Here is an 18,306-nt window from a genome sequence, read left to right as displayed (position 1 = left end):
TCAACCACCGTCGCCCATGTAACTGGATGTAAAAATAACAGATTAATTTGTGCACAGTCTCTTGAAGCTTCGATGCCATTATTTTTCCTTCCTTATTTTTTCATTCCTATGAATTTACTCTGTAGTAGAAGAAACGCGAAAGTGGGAAACTGCAGGCATTCTTCATGAGTGGTGTGATCAGTGAGCATTAGCACATCTCTTAGTCTGTTCCGTAAACTTTTTCATCGGGGATGTAGCTCAGTGGTAGAGTGCATGCTTCGCATGTATGAGGTCCCGGGTTCAATCCCTGGCATCTCCAGGTGCTTTATGTTACAGTACTCACATCGCAATCTTCTGGTGAGTGAGAACTCTTTGCTTGTGTTCAGAGAGAGCCAGGTTTACACAAATAAATGCAGGCACACTCGACGTGCTGCAGAGTTGCGCTGCTGTTTTAAATGTACCTCTTTTAGTTCTGTTAAATCCTAAATTATTTGAACTAATAATTTAGTTCAAATTCAGGAAATCCTGAGATTGCTTCACACTTGTCATGGCTGTTGCAGAAAACACCTGTTGAATCTCACCCGGGATTTCCTGAGAGATCATTCAGCGTGCGAAAACTCCTTCTGAACTCCGCATTAAACTGAAAGCTTCAGGAACTCCTCACTGCGTGTCCTGTACTGTTACAAGTGCTGTCGTGTAGATGTGAAGCACAGCCATAAACACACTTTGAACTTTTTCCGTTTGTTAAGGAAAATGCAAAAGAGCATGACAAGTATTGAACGTATAAAATATCCATGGCACAACTGGAGAAAGTACTGAAGGACTACACATCGACTTTTGATGATCACAAGAGATTCAAGAAACACAACCGTCCGCACCTGGGTTTGGATCCTGAACGCTAGAGTTAAAAGAACATAAGCGACGGATATGACCTATAAACTCTCTGAATTGTCTTATAGTTTATGAAATAAAACAATTTCTTAATAAATTCTAACTGTTGATAGACGATTTATTGAATTTTAACAAAATCACAATTACAAACTTTTTCGGTTAAACTGTTATTCACTTACTCTAACGTAAATAAACGTTAGTGTCTTCCGGTGTGTGAGCCAATTTCTCCAAAAAATATTTGTTAGTCTGTCGGGAGGCTGTGCAAGGTGTTAAGAAATAGAATTTCGAAAAGACAAGCTCCCTAAGCTGAACATCAAGGCTGTTTTCTCTACAGAAATGCTCTTTAAATTTCAGCACTGTTGCAACTCCCTTTATAAAGGGTGTGCACACGTATACAACCACGGCATTGAAATTTTTTTTTTAATTATTGTTCCAAAAAACGTTCCATTTATTTTCTTTTTAATGTTGTTGATTAAAAGATTTTATTAAATGAGAAAAAAATCTGAATGTGAAAAAAGGTCAAAATGCTATTGAAAAAAATCAGTAATGTGAGGAAAGATGGATTGTGGGAGCCCCTTAACTACCCATGTCATGCTGTATTTCTCACTCATTCTACTGGGAGTGGTGCCGTCGCTTCTGGATAAAGTCTGTCAGTGGTCATTCCAGACGGGTCAGGTATGACTGCTCTTCGGAACAAGAGACACGTGACTTGCGAGGATCCCGACAGTGTTGACTTTCTTTCAGAGCCCGGATAGCTCAGTCGGTAGAGCATCAGACTTTTAATCTGAGGGCCCAGGGTTCAAGTCCCTGTTCGGGCGGTTGTGCTGTTCTTATTGTGTCTATTGTGAATGTCATTCGAAATAGTCTTTTATCTTTCACTCTTCTAGCTGTACTGTGGTTATTTTAAATGTCCATTACTTGTATTTACAGTAGTGTATTTAGTGTTTCATTTCACAAACCGAAAATGTTCAAGTAGATCTTGTCACTCTACTCCACGTAATCATCTAAATTAAATCACAGTAGAGTACAGAACACGCAGTGAGGAGCTCACACAGTGAGTACTCTTGAATACGACAAGAGGAAAGGCACACTGCACATCTGCAGAACATCACGTCCGAGTTTACAGTGAGAGCAGAGATTGGAAGCGACGTAGTTTTTTAATACTCGTTCGCTGAACGATCTCTCAAGAAACCTCGGTGGAGATTTAACGGGTGTCTAATAATCACGTTCAAAAAGATGACGATAAGTTTTTTTTTTAACTAGGTAGCCTTAATGGCAACACGGTGTGAGTAGATCTTAAAGCAGCTGCAGAGTACCCGTAATTGCAACACACTGCTTTGAGTTCGGCTTTTCTTATTTCTTCTGCAGAACCAGTGGTATCGGATTATACTGATCCGCATAAGAAGCGCTTTCGGTTTATGATCATTTTTATTGAGCACTGCTCTAAGTACCACAGGCCAGATGGCTGGTGGTCTAAGGCGTTGCGTTCAGGTCGCAGTTAACCCTGGAGACGTTTGTTAAAATCTCACTTCTAATAAAGAGGTCTTTCTCGTTAGAGTAGAAACGATAGAAGCCTTAAGCGGGAAAAAAAATCACAACATCTCGCATTTCACGTGTTTAATGTTAACTGTCTCAGTAGTTGCCTCGGTGATTGATGGCTCTTCTCCCTCGCAGGGTGACGGCAAACTTCTTCAGAGAGGGAGTCTCCCATGCACGGCTTTTCTTTATCAAGAGCTGAGACAACAGAAACAGACTTCCAACTGACATTAATTACTTCTTGAGCGTTTAGTTTAAAAGCTGAAAGCAGGTGAAAAAGTATTTGGAAATGAGGAAATGACAGCTGACAGTAAACAGAGCTGACGCTCAGCTGCAGACAAGCGCTCCTCTTTAGTATAGTGCTGAGTACCCCCGCTTGTTGCGCGGGAGACTGGGGTACGTTTCTGTGACAGGGCGCTGGTTTAATTTTTTAACAACCTGAGTTCACTTAAAAAGTGTGTACTGTGTACTACGTTTCGGACTAGTTACGGCGGTAGAATATGGAGATCATCTCCAGCTTTGAGCTCAACTGCAACAAGAAGTCATGCTAAATGTAGAATAGTGAGTAGACATCGCCAGACAACAGAACGAGAGAGTAGAAGGCAGGGATATATGGTGTAAGGGCGTGATCTGTGTAGTTAATAAAATAGTTAAAATGATATAAAAACGTCTCTTTATTAAGATACACAACATTGAAGGCGACGAAAGATGAGTGCTTGACGGACTCAAAGCGAGCGGAACACTGCTGATTTTAGTTCTCTTGCTGGTAGAAACGAACTTCTGAATTTTCGGACTTTTCGTTTAGCTTTCGCCATGGAAGATATGGTAGCCGCGCCGAGAAGCTTTGCTTATGCTCAGCTTTTTCCACCATTTCTACTGAACCTCGGACCTCCGTATTTGTATACGGAATACAAGATATGGATGGAGTCGTACAGATTTTTTTAAATAGCCAGTGGATCTACAGAAGCTCAGGATGCCGTGAGACGGGCTACACTACTGCACTGTATCGGGGCTCCCGTGCAGCGGATTTTCGCCAACCTCCCTGGAGAAAAAGGTACATATGAACAGACTGTAGCTGCCTTAGACGCTTACTTTACACCGCGGAGAAATGTGGTTTTGGAACGGCATACATTTAGGCAGAGAACTTAGTCTCAGGACGAATCTGTTGTTGCTTTTGTGACTGCACTAAGAGAACTGGCTAAATCTTGTGACTTTGGAGTATTGGAAACTGACATGTTAAGATATCAACTTGTGGAAAAATGTGCACATAAGAGACTATAAATTGCTGCAGGAGGAAGGGCTGACAGGGCTGAGCTCTTACAGTCGCTAGAATTCATGAAGCAGCTCAAGCAGAATCAAGAATGCTTTCTGACCACAGTGACAAAGTGACACTGAACGGGGCGCTCGCTCAAACTTTACAAACAAAAGCCGAGCAGCCGGACGCAGTCATGCTAGAGATATAGAAGAACAGGGGACGGCTGACATTACATGTTACAGGTGCGGACTAACAATGCACAAAGCAGATGAATGCGGAGCGTGAACACCAAAATGTCTACACTGTAAGAAAACAGGACATTATGCACACGTCTGCAGACCATCACGCCCGAGTTTAAGGACAGCAACATCAGAGATTGGAAGTTAGGGAGTTTCAGGTCTGTTTTTTTATTATAGGTTCAAGAAAGTCTGAATACCTTTGCAAGAAGTATTTCAGAATCCCACTCAAATCCAGTACGAATGCCACATAAATCTGCATTGTACAATTAGTATACTGTTTGTCCGTTGAATCAAACACGCCTTATGAAGCATTTCTAAAACAGGAGAGACCGTTAGGGAATGCGTCTTCCTGTAAAAATAAAATGACTTCAAGGGCACTAAAAGCAGAGGTGTGAAAGCCTGCTCTACAGAAGAACTATAGCCAGAGATGCCAAAGAGGTCGAGATTTCACCACGTGAGAGAAAGCATCTCAGAAAACGAAGTTGCGGTCATTTCCACGCCTCATAAAACCACTAGGTCAAACAACAAGAGCTGAAGAGCCGCTGTTGAGAGTAACACGGCCGAGCGCTCTAAGGAGCTGGCTTAAACCTCCAGCCTCTTCAGGAGCATCTGTTGGAGTCACACTGCTACAGTGTATCGCCTTGTTAAGTATCCCTTTTATTGTTGTTGCTACCTCCAGGCGATGTAAACCAGATTCAGAAAAAAAATCATTTGAACAACATTATTCCCACGTTTTTTCGAAGGTGCGGTGGCCAAGTGGTAAGGCGTCAGTCTCGTAAATCGACGATCGTTTTATCAAACCCCACCCGTGCCTGTTTCGAAGTCTTCAAAAAAACTTGCAATAAAGGAGTCTCAATAGTAAGAGAACATAACTATCGCCAGTGATTAGTATCCGTGCATATCCTGCCTTATTTTTTAGTCGACAAAGCTTGTCTCTCTTCACACCCATCTTCTGAATGATCGCCTCAGCGTTGGGAAGGAACGTGCGCTTGGTACAGCCCCCGGCTCCATGGTCTGATCACAAACAGATCTGGTGAGCTGTCAGTCCAGGTTGGAAGTAACGTTCGAAAGCACTAAAAATCTGACTTAGGAACAAGAAGACCGTGTTTTTTTAAACGAGTAAACGATAAAATAATATACTGCCTGCAAGACTATGTCAAGTTCAAGTTCAAGTTTATTGTCATTATACTCATACGCAGGTATATGGTATAACGAAATGCTATTTAGCTAGCTCTCGGACATAAGTAGTACAAGAAAAAAACACAACAACAATACAATTGTATAACAAAAGAAAGACAGAGACAACAGCCGATGTGCAAAAAACAACAACGGGCAGTGTGCAAAACAACAAAAAGGTAACAGGTTATGTGCAAAAACATGCATCAAAAGAATGAAATAAAGGGATAGAAATGATGGGGAGTGAGCTTTTGACATGTATGGTAGAGGTAGATTTTCAATGTGTGTTTGGGTTTTTGGTAAGAAAGAAGGCACTGTGAGGTTCAGGTCATAGGTGAGAGGTGAGGAGAGAGTGAGAGAGGCTGGGAGTTTAATAGTTTGATAGTGCGGGGGTAAAAACTGTTTCTGAGTCTTGTAGTCCGGACCCGAACGCTCCGGTGCCGTTTTCCATGTCATGCTAAACGCCACAAATTGTTCGTCCAGTTGTATCAATCGTCCTAAATTTACGGAAAATCGGATGTGACTGATACAATCCGCACCCATTTCTTCAGGATAGTTGAGCGGTTTAAAACAGCAAATTTATAGATTCGTGTCTTATAAGCTTTGTGTTTCGCTCTCCAAATAGAGGCACGGGTTCAAATCACACTCCCGACAATCAGGCGTTTTACCCTGACTTTTTTACCTGCCTTTACACTGTTTCAGTCTTGTTGTGCTCGCTGACAATCACAGTACGAGGAAAACTGAGAAACTGCTTAGCAAAAACATAACGGACAGAAAAAAGCTTCGTAAACACGTGAATGTGGTTAGCAGCAGTAAGGTATGCATTCAAATGTTTAAGGCTGATTTATAAAAGCAGCAGAAGAAAGGTGCAGCCTTTGTAAGAATTTGCGGGTTTTTATGCTGCTTGGACTTCTTTCAAGCCTATGAAGTGACCCCCGTTTTATTTTCATTTTCAAACTTCAGAACCGAATAACGAAAAGGTTTCATGTGTGACAGCATTCCGTTGCAAATACCGTTTCCATGATGTATTCAGCGACGGGAATGAAATGTTTTAGTGCTGGCTCAAATGCGAGGAATTTCAGAAAAACCTGGAAAAGCAACGCTTGCAGTAAATGACATATCTAAAGCGTGTAGTCAGCATGAGCAGAACAACGCAATGCTCTGTAAAAACGATCTGAAGCCGCAATTACTCTTTTATCTCGGGCAGTTCATTCCGATACGATGTTTCCGCAGACTAAATGAAATGCCGAACTCCAAACATGTTTTTGCCATTATTGTACTCCTGCTGAAAGAAGAAAGAAAGAAAGGTGTCGTAAATGAACTTTGTCGCCCGTGGGAGATGTCAAGCGCATTGGACATGAAAAGTGCCGGATAAAACCCATTTCTATACGTTTCTCTTGGTGTCGGGGCTCCTATTGAATGTAAATGAGGCAACGTGCTCAGGCAGCCGACTCAGCGCTTACTGAACGCAGGTGTCTCAGAGCGGTGTGTCCAAGTCGCAGTAAAAGAGGAGGATTCTGCCGGCGCCGTGGCTTAGTTGGTTAAAGCGCCTGTCTAGTAAACAGGAGATCCTGGGTTCAAATCATAGCGGTGCCTTTCTTCCTGTCTTCTCGCACCGTTTATTGTTATAGAGAACATGCTTCTGCATTACCTCAGTCAATATCACCGGGAATGTGAATTGAAATGTAAACATCAATATTTCTGCTGTCTCCTGAGAAACGCAAGTATAGAGTCAAAACACAATAAATAATGCTAAAAAATTATTCAGTTAACACCCAGATGTGACAAAACACATTTAAGACTTACATCCCCTTTAAATATGTATTTCCTTAATATCAGTTCTCTTCCCTCCCCAGGACACCTGCAAATTCACTAGAGCATATTAAAAGCTGTGTGTAAGTCTTACATGTGTTCTGTCACATCTGGGTGTTAAATTAATAGATGTGTTGTGTTATTTAATATGATTTGACTCCACGCTTGTTTCTCAGGAGACAGCTGAAATATTGGGGATTTGCGGCTACAGAAAATAATGTGAACTTTACAGGCAAAAGTTAGGTTACGTTAAAGAAACAAAAACGTATTGTCACCTTTTTCAACGTGATTTTTTAAGACATTTGTTCGGAATAGTATATCTTCTCGTGTCTGTGGCTGTTATCCTACAATAACGGTGGTGAAATAGCAGGAATGTGCGGAAAGAATCGGAGATTGAACAGAAGACTCATCCAGTCGATAGTAAGGTTGTGTAGGACCGCACACACTTCGATGTCAGTGTTGAGTAGTGTGGTTTAAAAGCTTCTTCACGAACCAGGAAGGAGTAGAAATCTAAAGTCTTCTGATCCGTAATCAGACACGTTATCCAATGTGCCATTGGCTTTGTATTGCAATCCTATACAGCACCACATTGAGTTCAGAGCCGCTACTAGAAATACATCGCCCCGGTCAAAATTTTCTCAATTAGATTCATGTGTTTTGTACGTGTGTCTAATTACTACGTCTTTCATTATGTCTGGTTTAAAATAATGTATCTTTAAAACAGACAAAGGGTTTATGAGTCTCCCTGAAATTCACACACGAAGAATAAAAAATATCGCGTTTAAAAAGAATAGATGCCGGCGATAGATAACGGAGCGTCTTAAGTGCGCGCTATCACTGAACTAAACTCCCGATCGTTAAGTTTGTCGGCGGCTTTTTAATTGTGTTAGGAAGAGCAAACAGTCCACAGTGTACATTTTAAAGGTCTAAGCAAAACAATCAGACGTGAGGATTATCCAGAACAGGAGCCTTTACTTCTTTGTATACTGAGCTTTCGGGTGAACATCAAAGTGAAAGACAAATTCGCAATTTTCACTTTTTGATTAAGGAACACGAAAACACCATCCTTCGAGCTGGATTCAAACCAGGGACATAAGAAATGCCCACTGTTTTTGTCTACAATCTTAAGATCTAGCAATTGAGCTATCGAGAAGTCAGAAAGTAAACGCTTTGTCACACGTGTAGCCCAATGTAGTGTAGTGTTCCTCTATTTAAATCCCAGTTCGACATCAAAATACTCACTCCCATAGTCTCGTTCAGAAGAAGAAATGGACCAGGCTTCCACTGTATAAACGTCCAGAGTTCTTATAAAACGTTTGAAGGGACATCAGTGCAGGCTGAAATTGACCCTTTTTCTAGTGGGATCAGGATCATATAAAACCTTTCTTTTGGATTGAGAAGAGGATCATGGAGACACTCAAAACATCCCTGTCTTTGCTTCTTTCAAGGATGAATGGAGTATTGAGCTGCAAGCATCGGTTTAAATCAAAACTCTCTGCTACTGCAGTTGCTTGTTTGAGAGTTTCTTCAAATCTTTCAACTGAACGTTGATATCAAGGGATATTGAAGGTAATATCATAGGGACTTTGGTTTTCTTTTGATCAAAAATTGTATTAAAATACAAGCCTCTTTCACAGTTGTATAATACTTTCCCTTGCATCCTCAGATAAAATTTCTAAATACCACAAAGTTACAACATATGGAATAGCATTTATTTTAAAATGTATTTTAAAATTTGCATTTATTTAGAGCTATATTTAGAGCTTAGTAAAGATAGCATTGCTAATATTGATGGAGTAGAAATGTAAGATGAATTGATAGCTTTTTCTAAACTAAAAAAGTCCTACAGCGCCTCCTGTAACAGGTAAGGACTCATAGCAAGACATTGCTATTGCATTGCGCATTTTGCAGATACGACCAGTTTCTGCTTCTGGTGAGTGCATCTTTTCCAAACTGAAATTAACAAGAACATTTTCAAGATGCGCCATGTCCCTACATCGTTCATCAGGACTACTATTAATATCAGGTGAAAGCAGTACAAAGCATAAATTTAACCTAAATATTAAGAGACTATATCTGTCAGCTACTGCTGTAAGCCATGTTCAGCCAACGCTAGAAATATTACTGCTCTACTACAGTAGCTAAAGAAAGCAAGTCCGACTTAGAAACGGATCACAAGTCGAAAACATAAACCGACAAGGATGGGATTCGAACCCACGCGTGGATTAATGGATTAGCAGTCCATCGCCTTAACCACTCGGCCACCTCGTCATAAAAGCGACCCCCCTTGAGCATGATTTTGCTCGGCGACCAGGCTCAGCGCACATCGACCTCAGATGTCTCAGAGCGGTGTGTCCAAGAGGCTGTATAAGAATAGGTAATAGGTTTATTCCATGCTGAAAAAAAGAAGAACGAGAACACAACGTTTCGCCCGTGGAGCCTTCTTCAGGTGTGAGAGAGACATGGCAGTAGGCAAAGGTAAAATAGCGAGAGAACAAAGGTTTGAGGGTGGGTACCCACCTATATAAGAATAGTATTCTGCCAGTGCTGTGGTAAAGCTGGTTAAAGACCTGTTTCATAAAGAGGAAATACTGGATCCGAATTCCAGCGGTACCTTTTTTTTCCTGTCTTGTTTTACAGAACATGTAATTTGGGACACTCAAAGGGGTCTTGATTTGGTTTAATGCGTTTATTCATTTCCTTTGCAGAACAACTTGTTTTTTTTTAATCATACAGCTTGCGAAAGATGAAATGCGAGCGAATTTTTTTGTTCACCAAAAGTATGTAAATGACAAAAAGCAAGGTACAAGCATTTCTGTGTGCCATCGGTTAGCGTTTTCGGCTTTTAACCCCCAGGTGGGTTTTTTTATCCCACCCAGGGACGCACTTCTTCCTATAGTAAACATCATCACCGCAAAAATTTAATTGTTCCGCAAAACCTGAACTATTTTGATATTTGCAGTAGTAAACAATTGAGTACCAGAGTCAACATTACCGGCAATTTCCAATAATTACCGACATCGGCAACTTGCAAGCAGTTAGTATTCACGCATGGAATTATATGTTCCAGTGAGTGGCGGGAGAATTCACTTATGCTCCCGTTGCATCTTCAGCTAAAGTAATTTAAAAAACAATGCAAAATTGTTCGAGAACTTGACAAGCAAAAACAACAGATCGCTGGAGTTCTATTTTAATATTTTCGTATATTTACCTTAATTTGAATATAAATGTTAACCGAAGTGCTGTTCAATATAATGTAATGTTGTTGTACTTTTAAAATATTTTAGCTGAGGGTGAGAGGGGGGATATTACGCCTTGCCAAACATCTAAAATAACTGTAAAAGGGGATGGCATTTTAATAAAACTGGCAATCAAAAGAAAGTTACAATTTGTATGGTATTATGCTCAATATCCCTCGATCTGAAGGTCAGATGATGAATTTGAAGAAATTATCAAAGAAACAACGGCAATAGCAGAGGGTGTTGATTTTGAACCAGTGTTTGCACCTCAATAATCCATCAGTCTTCGCTTGACAGGCTTCCTCAAGATATTCGGTGTTCTATACAAAAAATCGACAATTAAGCGCAAATGTGACAAGAGGCAAAGACTGCGGCAGAGGAGGAATAAACTCCACACGATGACTGTATGTATACGTCTGTCTAATATTCGGCCCCTGCAGGGGCATCATATTCGCTGAACTGCCTGCCAGCGTGTGTACGGGCTTATACTGTAATTCAAGAATATCAATGGTCAGACGCTTACAACGGGTGTTTGTATTATTTAGAGAATTGAAAAAAACATTTTCAAAACTACAGCTCGAATGAAATTTAAAAAAAAAAGTTTATTTGTCTCTTTGCTGTAACAACTGTGCCAAAACTATTCAGATACATCAGAATAGCATCAGAATGTAACTAGATTTTATTGGATTTTAGGAAATTTATTTTTGCGCATTTCTCTATACGATCAGAATACCTTCCTGTTTTCACCGTGTTTATTGTTTCTGCCTATGATATCTCGGAAAGAAAGACCCAGTATCTGTTCACCGAAATATTTCAGGAGTTAGCTGTGGTTTGAGAGGAGTGTATGAAGGTAATGAAGGAGGGAGGACACGCGCATTCCGCACGGGGAGCGCAGAGCAATGAGCCGCGACTGCAGCTCTCCTAGTCTTTTCTTATACAACCTCTGAGTCCGGACACAGCGTCTCCAGCCAGTGTTGAAGGTTTACAGTTCAGAAAACGGCTGTCTCGAGCAGAAACTGATCTTCCTGCTTTAGTTAAGGTTTGGTTATTGTGGGGGTTTAGCGCTTGTATCTCTCTTCTCTTACTAAACACTATCTACTGTAAAGTATATAAATAGAAGCTAAAATGCAACTAAAATACGGCCGAGCAGATAGGAAAGTTTAATAAAAATGTTCTATGATCTATGTTCTAGTTGCCCATATTTTTTTAACTCTCGGTTCGAGCTCTGATTTAATCCTCTCGGCTCCTGCCGCTGTCACCGAGAGAGTGGCTGCATTCCGTAGGGCTACAGGCTGATTTCACAATGCCACATTTAATGAAATACAGGGGAAACCGCAAGGAAAACGATATTGTAACGCAACGGGGGCTCAGGCAGGCGCCCTTGCCGCATTAGGTCGGCCCCATCCCGACTGAGGCTCGAACCCGGGACTCCCGCGTCTCTCTGCAGCGACCCAGCCCCGTGAGCTAAAGAGAGATCTCTCTTTAGCCCAGTAGCTAAAGAGATCTCTCTTTAGCCCAGTAGCTGTAGTCCTGCTATCACAGGGAAGGGCGGTGACATCACCTGCTCTGGTACGCCGGCTCTTACACAGTGCCTGTCGGCCGTAAGCGTTACAATATGTTTTAATACATCTTCTTCTGGATTTATATTTCGGTCTTTCACCTTTGAATGCATACCTTGACCGTAAATCTTTACTCGATTACAGGCACCCCAAACAGTTCTTAAGGGAGAAATCGAAGCCTATTTGACTTTCTGCTAATCACATTGAAGTGTTCACGAAGCATTTCCCTGCCCATCATGTGCCCGCAAGCCGGTTTCTCCGTTTTCTTCTTTCTGTCGTTGTCAGCGAGCACAAGAAGACAGGAAAAATGCAAGAGAGGGAAAAGCTGTCAGGAGTGGGATTTGAACCCACGCCTCTATTCAGAGACCAGAACACCCAAGCAATGGAAAGACAGGAGTCCTTGAGTCTGGCGCCTTAGACCACTCGGCCATCCTGACGAGATACGCAAGTTGGTGTGTTAAAAGCACCAGTAGTTCACAAAACTGAGAAATGCTTTGCTGGAGAAGCGCCACGTTGCCTAATGTTGCCTAAACGGATCGCGGAAATCAAATATTCGGATCGATTTAGAGTGTGCTTTACAGCCTTTGTGTAATATTTTAAATTGTTTTAAAAAAGTGTGTACTGTGTACTACGTTTAGGACTAGTTAGTGTGGTAGAATATGGAGATCATTTCCAGCTCTGAGCTCAACTGCAACAACAAGTCGTGCTGAACAAAGTCAGAGTTCAGCTGAACCTTTGCTCAGTGTGGTGCTCAGGACTCAGGAGTATTGTTGTGGTTCTAATTAGCACGAACTGCAGGGGCTCTGAATAAGAACATTTCAATTTATCTGTTCAGTAAGTTAAAATGCAGGACACGTTAAAATCGGATTATTACTGTGTCTCTGTCCCGTTTGTATATAACCGAATGTTTAAAATATACCAGTAAGGACACACAACTACTAATGTGGTACTTATTGGAAATAGTCCCAAAACAAGTACGTCCGGCAGCTGGTAGACCCCTGTAATAATTTTGCAGTGACACTTTGAAGATTTACACTCTATTTAAATATTAATTTACTAAATTTCAGTTCTCTTTTCTCACACTCCCTGGCATAACTGAACTCTCACTCTCGCATACTAAAGGCTTTACATGCATTAGCTGTGATACAGATTCTAATAAAGAGAATGAAACTGTTTGTTTTGTGTCTCATGGTGATCCTCTTCTCGATCCAAATTAAATGTTTAATATGATCCCTCGAGAAAGAAAAAGGAGTCAATTTCCGCCTGGAATGATTGATGCTCCATCAAACATTTTGTAATATCTCCGGAAGTTTATACAGTAGAATCCTGGTTTGTGGCTTAAATTCAAGGTAAACAAGACTAAGGAAACGAGTTGGAAACGATGTCGATCTGGGATTTAAATCATCCGGAACATTTCACTACATTGGGCAGTATGTGCCAGAGAGCGGCTCCTGACATCTGTTGATAGCTCAGTTGGTAGAGTGGAGGACTGTAGTTGAAACAAGAGGGAATCCTTAGGTCACCAGTTTGACTCCGGCTTGAAGGAAGGTGCCCTTTGTGTATTTTGTTAAAATAGCTGATCTTTTTTCACTCACTTTGATCAAAAGCTCAATAAACGACGAAGCAGAGGCTCTTGTTCCGAATTCAGCTCACGTCTGATTGTCTTGTTTTGGCCAAGATCTGATCTTTGAATTCAGGGACTACTCTGTCTGCTTTGTACAGTAATTCAAAAGTAGATACAAATGTCACATTTTCTGTTTTCAAAGGATAGGTACTTAATTGGCTTTATGATTTGGATTTGATTTTGTATCGTTGTATTATTAAGTTTGTGCTTTTTGTGTTTTTAACATATTGTGAACTTATTTTTTAAACAAATGCTTACAAAGGCAGACATGGCACACATCTGTTTATACCAGCGGTGAATTGTATATTTGTATTAAGTAGAAGCTACTGCGCACTTCTGGGAGTATAACAGGTTCGATATAAAGTGGCAAAAATATAAAAGGGGAAAATACCCCAGACTGGGTGTAAAGGCCTCGTTGTGACTGTTGTTTTATTGTTGAATACGGCATACTGTGCATGAAATGTTGCAGAAACACAATCTGATAGTTAAATAATTATTATTTTAATAATTTGATAAGTATGAGGCCCCGGATCCAAATATTCAGTTCTGATTTTTTTTAAGTGATATCTTCCCTTCCTCTGGTGGAAGTAACACGATGTGAGCAATTGTTTTTTGTTCTTTTTTTTTCACGTTGCGATCCAAAAAGCCTCAGATGCACAGTCTGACAGCAACCAAACCAGAATGGATTCTGCTGGGAGCCGGACTGAGCTCATTCTTGCTCCCTGTGCTGAAAACAGAATTAGCTCTTCCTCGAACATCGTCTACAGCTGCTGGATGGTGCTCTACGTCCTGCTGCTCCAGCAATTATTTGGACGAAAGACAGATCACTTGTGCGCTTTTAACCTTCTCGCAGCTACAGGTGAGACTGAAGCTGGCGATATAAAGGCACGCGCTGGTACACCTTCTCGAACTTTCACAATCACGATAAACATTTTTTAAGACCTTTGAAAAACTAGATATAGATATAGATAAAACAAGATAAAAAACATGAGCTTTATCGGTTTTTACATTAATCGATTTTGAATCAAATTTGATCTTTTTACATTGCATTTTACGTTGAAATGTAGCATGCATACCTAATGCACCAACGGACAGAGCAATATTTTACGTTGCCTTCCAGAGCTTCCAACGTGTGGTGGATTTGTATGGGTGTCTGTATGATACCACTACAGCACTGGCGCAGGTGCAAAATCCACTTTCACAAGACTTTTTCAGTGTCTTCTCTCTCAAATGGATCGAAGCACAGGAGCCAATATTAGAGAAAACGACAGGTGTTTAAACAGAGGATGTCCCAATGTCTGGGACAACACATTGTGATTTTGTATAAACGCAAATGGTTTCTCATTTAAAAGCCAACAATATTCTTTTTCTCCCTGGCGCTAATAAGCTACCACACACAAAATTCCAATGTCCATAGGAAGGCAGAATAAAATCCAGAACTGTGTTGGTGATATCGATAAACAGGGCTCATGTTCACAACAAAACTTTACTGTATAAAAAGTTAAAATTCGTAAATATATATTTTTTTATTATGCAAAGTGTCTGTTAAACCATTCATGAAGGATTTTTAGACAAAAAAACACACCATTATATGAGAAAATATATTTACTATATCTGCATTTAACTCACTTTTTAACAATTTCAATTTCAAGGCCGATATAAATTGTTGCCCTGCTTTTTTGTCATAAATACACAAGCTTGTTATGTCTTGTGTCAGAAATAAACTGCATGAAATTTGCTAAAGCAACAAAAAGTAAGCGCCACAAAGAAGACAGACATTTGCGTTTATAGTGCAATGTTATCTCGAGCCTTTAAAATTACTTTGAATGCAATTTGTTTTTCTCTGTGGCTCTAAGGCTTTGTCATTTACTGTAGTTATTGAGGAGAACATTATGTTAATCGTACAGATGAAACGTTTAATATATTCAAGTGGGTAGCTACGTCAGCATGCGTATCTGCAAAGGAACAAGTAATATTGTAGGTTTATTCTATGCTGAAAAGAGAAGAGAGAAAACAAACCTGAAGAAGGTTTCACAGCTGAAACGTTGTGTTTTCTCTCTTCTCTTTTCAGCATGGAATAAACCTATTACTTGTTCCTTTAATATATTGTTCGGTTTGACTCAAAATGCTTTACTACTACAAGAGAGAATTATAATATGGAGGATGAGACAAATTTATGATTTCTTGGAAGAAAATGTTTTTTCTTTGCATTCGAAATGAATCGGAACTTTAGCGCGACACACAAACCCTTTGTCATTTTTAAAGATATAATATTTTTAAACAGACAGTATAGAAAACGTTTTTTTTTACTAAGCAATTTTGGCTGGGGGCGACGCATTACTAGTAGTGGCGCTGAGGTCACTATGGTGCAGTTGAGCACCGTAAGATTAGGGCCAGTGACGTAATGTATAACGCATCTGACTGTCTGAAGATCAGCTCCTCCTCTGAGCTCAATAGCAATGCAAAACTGTGCGAAACAAAGCTGGAGAGCAGCTGATCTTGTGCTCAGTAGTCAGTACGGTGCTGAGGGTTCAGTTCTGGCGTTGTTCTAATTAGCACGAACTGCAATGGCTCTGAATCTGACCATTTCTATGGAAGCCCGTTTCAGCCAGGGAGTAAAAATAAAAACGCGCTATGGTATCTCAGAATTCCGACTTAGTAACTGAGAATTGCGACTTAAAAACTCAGAATTCCGACTTTATATCTCGTAGTTGCGACTTAATATCTCACATTTGGGACTTCAAAATAACCCATATTTCATTGTCTGTCCTTTTGTTATTGTAACGGATTCGGGTTCCAGGGCTTGTGTCCTCGCCGCTCCCACCCTAGTTCGTGCCTCACTGCATTGGCTCGAACCCAGGCCTTGCCAGCTGAGCTAAAGAAGAGTTTCTTTTTTAAGTAAAAAAGGACATACAATGGAAATATTTAAAAAGTATAAGTTTCAGCTTTTATAATTGTGAATTATTCTGGATGTGAAGTGTCTATTTCTGTATCTTATTTCATATTCTGTCTTTGTTTTTGTATTTCTGGTGTTTAAATAAAAAAAGAATTTAAAAGCCCACCGTCCACTATTCCATCCGTGTACTATGGAAGCCTCACTACCGGAAATGGGATTCCATAAAAATTAGTGGAATTAATTTGATTTTTATCAGGGCACTGTACAAGAAAAGTCTTCAGGCTTATAGATCCTATGATCTTGTACGATTCATCAATATAGTGTAACAGAACGGCCAACATACAATTTGTAGTTCAGGTGGGTAGCTGCGTCAGCATGCGTGGGCTGCAAAGGAACAAGTAATAGGTTTATTCCATGCTGAAAAAAAAGAAGAAAGAAAATATGTTTTGGCCGAAACGTACCAGTAAACTTTACATTAACAATACCAGCCAACGATACATTATCATTTCACACCGGTTCTACAGGAATCTACAGCAGAGCCCTGAGTTGACTCCCGGAGTCCCACTGAGCCCATAGAATTCCACATCACCCATCACTCCTGCGCACAGTACGCTGAGAGCGCCTGTCCATAAACTACTGGATTAAGAATGGGATCAAATAATTCCCCATTTTCTTAATTCTACATCAAAGGACTGTTAAAGGTCTATTTGAAGGCATCGATTTGTATTCTTAAACCAGATGAACGCCTGGAATAAGTTAATATTACTTTAAAAAATAAACAGTCGTGCTACAGTACTCCAGTTGAAGGCACGCTTCTAGCTTTGCGGTACTCTGGTGCGTCACAAATTTATGTTTGAATTTCTGTGGATGAACTACTATAGGTGTACCCTCGCTCACTTTCTTTAGCGACAGTCGTTGCTCCTCATCTGAGTGATGTATTTGCCTTGTTTACAGTTCACTTCCCTGCAAGGAATATTCACCTCAGAGCTCTCTATCACAGACTGCAGGCGCTATGTTTGTTAACAGGTATTATAGTGATGACATCTTTCTGTATGATCAGGACAGGAGCTGCAAGTCCACTGTGTTGTGGCTGCAGTACAATTTTAGCTTATTATTATAATACTTTTTAACAGCGACAGATTCTTAAGATCACGAGGTGTTTACGATATTATTTCAGTATTAAGCTGTTACTACATTCGGAACTGTCCCATAGGATTCAGTGTTCCATTAGTTTGGCACTAAACTGCTTAGTCTATTGCAGGAATTGTACTTAGTCCTGTCCTGTAGTGTCCTCTAGAGAGCAGCAGCTGTTTCCTTGGGCTCATTGCAATTGGGAACATTGTGATTACTGAGCAGGGGACTAAAGTCAGCAGACGAGCGAGTTGCAAATCGGTATTAATCTGGCGTACAGAGCTGCATGCTAATCTCTGGATCATCTCCAGTTAATGCGATGCTGTTCTTACCTTGCAATTGACCCAATCTGACTACTGGCACCAACAACCCTGTTATTACAAATAAACTTCTTGTGTACCTACCGTGATACATAAGTTTGCTGGAGAGGTTTGGCAGCCTATATTCAGTCAAAGGTGTGTGTGCAGATCACTGTGATATACAGGCATCAACAAACTGACATACAATATTAAATGTTTAACTGATAAAACCCAAATGAACCAAACCTGAATAAATTAGTGGTGGAAAGGAGTCTTTTTATATAGCAAAACGTCTCTGAGCCTTTGGTAATAACGATGGGTATATAACCCATTGTCCTCAATATTAGAAATGAATCCTTGAGCACTGCTGTTGTACCAACAGTCCTCAAAAGTGCTGCCATTACACATTTCAGTTGCAGTTGCAGTTTAATCTATTATCACCCTACTCTCCACTTCATAACCTTCACTCTAATTCTGGTCTCCTAACTGTCCCCCAAGCCCGTCTACACTGTATGGGTGACAGGGCCTTCTCCTGTTATGCCCCCAGGCTCTGGAACTCTCTGCCCAAGGATAGCAGAGTCACCTTCCCTAAACTCCTTCAAATTCAGACTCAACACCTTCTTCTGTAGAAGAGCCTTTACTGAACTGGTTCCATTCTTTACCCCTCTGC

General features: G+C 40.5%; 3 non-coding genes across 3 annotated transcripts; 2 read left to right on the top strand and 1 right to left on the bottom strand.

Moving 5' to 3' along the window:
- The first annotated feature begins 226 nt into the window (after nt 1–226).
- Nucleotides 227–298, top strand: trnaa-cgc (transfer RNA alanine (anticodon CGC)). Its single transcript has one exon. It is a non-coding gene; the product is annotated as a tRNA-Ala (tRNA).
- Nucleotides 299–1,615: 1,317 nt separating this feature from the next.
- On the top strand, nt 1,616–1,688 carry trnak-uuu (transfer RNA lysine (anticodon UUU)). The gene has a single exon. It is a non-coding gene; the product is annotated as a tRNA-Lys (tRNA).
- Nucleotides 1,689–12,012: 10,324 nt separating this feature from the next.
- On the bottom strand, nt 12,013–12,123 carry trnal-caa (transfer RNA leucine (anticodon CAA)). Its single transcript has 2 exons — nt 12,086–12,123; nt 12,013–12,058 (listed from the first exon to the last, which is right to left on the bottom strand). It is a non-coding gene; the product is annotated as a tRNA-Leu (tRNA).
- Between the last annotated feature and the right edge of the window lie 6,183 nt (nt 12,124–18,306).

Source organism: Lepisosteus platostomus, chromosome 5 (assembly GCF_059453375.1).
Source record: "Lepisosteus platostomus isolate fLepPlt1 chromosome 5, fLepPlt1.hap1, whole genome shotgun sequence".
Lineage (NCBI taxonomy): Eukaryota > Metazoa > Chordata > Actinopteri > Semionotiformes > Lepisosteidae > Lepisosteus > Lepisosteus platostomus.
This window is presented reverse-complemented; position numbering and strand designations above follow the sequence as displayed.